Source organism: Gossypium hirsutum, chromosome A09 (genome assembly GCF_007990345.1).
Source record: "Gossypium hirsutum isolate 1008001.06 chromosome A09, Gossypium_hirsutum_v2.1, whole genome shotgun sequence".
Taxonomy (NCBI): domain Eukaryota; kingdom Viridiplantae; phylum Streptophyta; class Magnoliopsida; order Malvales; family Malvaceae; genus Gossypium; species Gossypium hirsutum.
The window spans coordinates 31452969-31457310 of NC_053432.1; positions in this window are offsets into that span (position 1 = coordinate 31452969).

Genomic DNA, 4342 nt, shown 5'->3' on the forward strand with positions numbered 1-4342 from the left:
ATCTTTAAAATTAAAATTAAAATTTCAATTATCCTCAAAATCCATCTCATCATCGTCCCCTATCCTCAGTTCTTTCTTCCTCTTCACTCTCCTACTCTTCTTCTTCCTACTCTGGATGTGTCAGCCCAAACATATTTTGTGTATAATTAGGTACCCTAATATTGTTTTGTCACATAATTTTTTGAAAAATAGGGCTCGATTCCTACATCCAATCTAGCTTGGGATGACTGCTCTCGCGAGTGGTCCATTTTTCTCTTCTTTGCGACGAAGCCAATGTGGCCATTATCACTCGTTGGCGTTTATTCCACTCTTTAATTTGTTTAGCTCGCAGCTCAGTATACTGTGTATACTGGGTGTCACCAATTATGCTTCAAGAAGGCTTCATTGGTTACTTTGTAGATGCCATCAAAATGTTTGCTTTCTTACATAAGGTCATCACTAAGAGAGGAAAGAAGACTCCCACTCTCTGGCCACTAACGCATCGCTTCATGTTTTTGTATATCCACATTTTGATGCATACGTTTTTTTTCAAAATAGCGTAAAACAATACTGCTCAAAAAGTATTGACATTAGAAACATTCAAAGTAGGAGTTATTCTTGTGCATAAAAATTGAATCCATATTTTTGCTTTAGGAAACATTATTTCTTGATTAAAGGAGGTTGGGATATCAGTACTTGGGCGACATTTTTATTTCTTGATTAAAGTAGGTTGGGATATCAATACTTGGGCGACATTTCCATTCACCTCTCGTTTCTGTTAAGAAGTTTATAATGTTATCCATATTTATGTTTCTAAAGTATTCCAAATCAGTTATAGAATTCTATAACATCTTTTTCATAAAATGGAACATTATAAAATTCGCAAATAACCTGAGGGGTGATTCGTGCATCTTTCCTTTGCATAGGTATCGATTCCCATGTATGACTTTCAACTTTTTTAGACTCTTGGTCCTGTAAAGAACCATAAAATTTTTGAACAACATGGATAATAGTAGAGCCTTTTGGGATTGTATAAAAACATTCTCATCTATGGTATCTAACTAGAGGTCATGTTTCCTGATAGAGAACCATCAATGGTTCAAATCCCCTCTCTTGAATAAACGTTTTCCCTTGAATTTCTACAAAATATTTTTCAATGTTTGGATTAAAAAATTAGAGGGGTTTGGAACCGTCGAAGGTTCTGGTTCATTAGTTCTTCTAACCTTTCATAGAGGCATTTTGACTATTATTTAAATTCAAAAACTAATGAACTAACAAGTAAATTTTTTAATGAAATAATAAAAATAGAAGTTAGGAACCCTTAACCTTAAATGGAAATTCGTCGGACTCCCTTGTGAAATCTTGTTCGTTCTATCTTTAAGTCCTTGTACGCTGAGAGTCTACTCCGAAAATAAGAGCTACAAAACAAAGATCTTAGGAACAAAAGAAGATTATAAGGTTTTAAGAATTTTAGGGTTTTAGAAATTTAAAGGATTTATAGAGAACTAGAGGTTAAAAAGCTTCTAAGTAAGGTTTAAGAGTATTTTGGGGTTTTAGAATAAAAATTTTTGAGCTTAAAATTGGGTATAATTAGGCCCTAATCATTCGGGTTGCGCAATTGGATCGAGTCAACCCTGTAGAAAATTACAACGATGTTACGCATCCCTAGAAGTTTGCCATTTTTTTGACATTAGGGTTCTATATTGTGACACACTTTGGAATTTTGGATTTCTGGGTATACTGGTTGTAGTGTTATGACACACAAAGTCTATGTCGCGACATCGAGAAGATTTTCTCAATTTCATCGATTTTGGCCTTGATGTTGTGACACGGGGTTGCCATGTGGCGCTATTGGCTTTGTTTCTACCCAAATCTCCAATTTCTAGAGTGTCACGGTTCTGATACAACATCAGTTTAATAAAATTAAAATCTAGGCTAAATAGTTAGTTAAATATACAATAATTTACAAAGAGTTAAATATCGATTTAAATAATCAAGTTTTACTAGCGGATTCATCTGACAGCACCAGTAATTCATTTAGGGATGATTCTTTGATTCTTTCGTTATTAGTCCATCGCCGGTCGTGCCACTCCACCTTTCTTCCGCCTATCTCTTTCTTTTGATATGTTCTTTTGACCTGCATGGATTAAAGGAAGTACGTCTCTTGATTCGGGATTATTAGGGCTACAAATAGATAATTTACAATGCTACCCTAACTCCCTTTTATTTTCCCCACTCTACTGATGGCCACATTTAAAAACATTCATTTCACCATTAATCTTTATTGTTAATTCATTATTTGCCAGATCAATGGTGGACCTTAAAGTGGCTAGAAAAGGTCTACTTAAGAGAATTGGTTCTCTCAATCTTCTTCCAAATCTAGAATTACAAAATCTTCCATGATGATAAAACTACGCACTTTAACTAACGCATCTTCCAGTACTCCTTTCGGATGCACTAAAAATGTAACAACCCAAATTTCAGTGAAATCGGAACAGTGGTTTCGGGACCACAAATCCAAGCTGAAAATAAAATTTATTTTTGTTTTATTATATGGTCCATAATATGATAGAAATGTCATGTGAAAATTTTGATAAGAAAATTTTATTGATTATGTGCTTAATTACGAGAAGGACCAAATCGCATAAAATGCAAAAGTTGAATTATAGTAGCTAGAAGGATTAAATAGCTATGGAATTCAAAACTTGAGGTCCCTATATGGTAATTAAACCATTAATGAAAAGTTAGTAGATATTTTTGGATGATTCATCCATGGAAATTTTGATATTTTTGAAATCGGAATAGCTTAATCTATCTATTTGGGGTATCAATTTGAGAAGTTATCAAATTATGGAAAATGGTTCATGGATTTATATGCTGAAAATTAGAAATTTATGGTAGAAAATGAAAAGTTGTTGATAGATAAACAACTTTTACAAAGTGATTTTTTATGAACATGGTTGTGAAATTGAAGAAAAATGCTGAATTTTTATGAATTCATGTGCTGTAAATTTTGTAATGGAATTTTGGTTAGGTTGGGAATAGGGAGTAAATTGCACAAATTTTATTTTCCAAGCCTAGGGACGAAATAGGAATTTATGAAAAAGTTAGGGGCAAAATGATAATTTTTCCTAGGATGTAAATTGAGTCTAAATGAGTATGATTGATGTAAAATTTACTCGTATAGATCCGGATAGACCAAATTCGGAGCTAGAACGAGGAAAGAAGAAAATGTTGAATTAGTAGATTTTACGTACACAAACATTGTCGAGGTAAGTTCGTGTAACTAAATTGTGTTTATTTATATGCTTGCATTGATTGTGTTTATGTAAAATGTATAAATGTCATAAATATGAGAAATTATTACATATTTGATCAATCTTGATAAATAAAAATGTTTAAATTAAAGGATAATGCCTGATAGATAATAAAGGATAAACAATGAGAATGTTACTTATATGCTTCAAATGAATGTGGAATTTGTTTATTTGAATTATATGAATATTATGGATGTATGAAATAATCACATGCCCGATAATGCTTGAGAAAAATGTTTAAATCCTGATTGAATAAAAATAGAAAATTGATGGATATGTGATTTCCCGAAATGAATAAGGTCCTGTATTTGTTGCTGACGAGATTTAGCTCAGACGAGTAATCCTATTAACCTTATTACAGAAAAGGATTTAGCCTGGACGGGTAATCCTGATATGAGTCCTCTCGAGCACATGTTATAGATTGGATTTTGCCCGGACGGGTAATCTAGATCAAGCTCCTTAGAGCATATGTCATAAAAAGCATTTAGCCTGGACTAGTAATCCTATTGTATACATGTGCGGCTCGAGAGTGTACTCCCTGATATAGTACCTTATGGGTACCATTGGACATGATTTGACGAATCCTGATTCGTACACCTTGAGTGTATTACTTGCGTATCCATTGATATTCTGAATAAATTCAACGGGTGACAATTCCAGACATGAGAAGATATGAATGATAAAATAAGTTATTAGACATATCCGTTTGAAATATTAGAAAATGATGATACATGACAAATGATATATGAAAACATGTGATGATGATATTTGTACATAGATTTTATCTTATGAATATATGTTCATTCTTGATTATGGACTTGTACACCTTGAGTGTTCTAATCATGACCTTGATATTCCGAGTAATATGGGTAAAGTTCTTATATGAAATGATCTGAACTCGAGATGAACTATTATGAAATTTTACTTGTAATATAAAGAGATGATTTATACATGTTAAATGAATACATGTTGCAGAAAGCATATGTGCATGGAAACTTGATTGTTGTTAAGCCCATATATGTTTGAGATGTTATTATGGAATATAT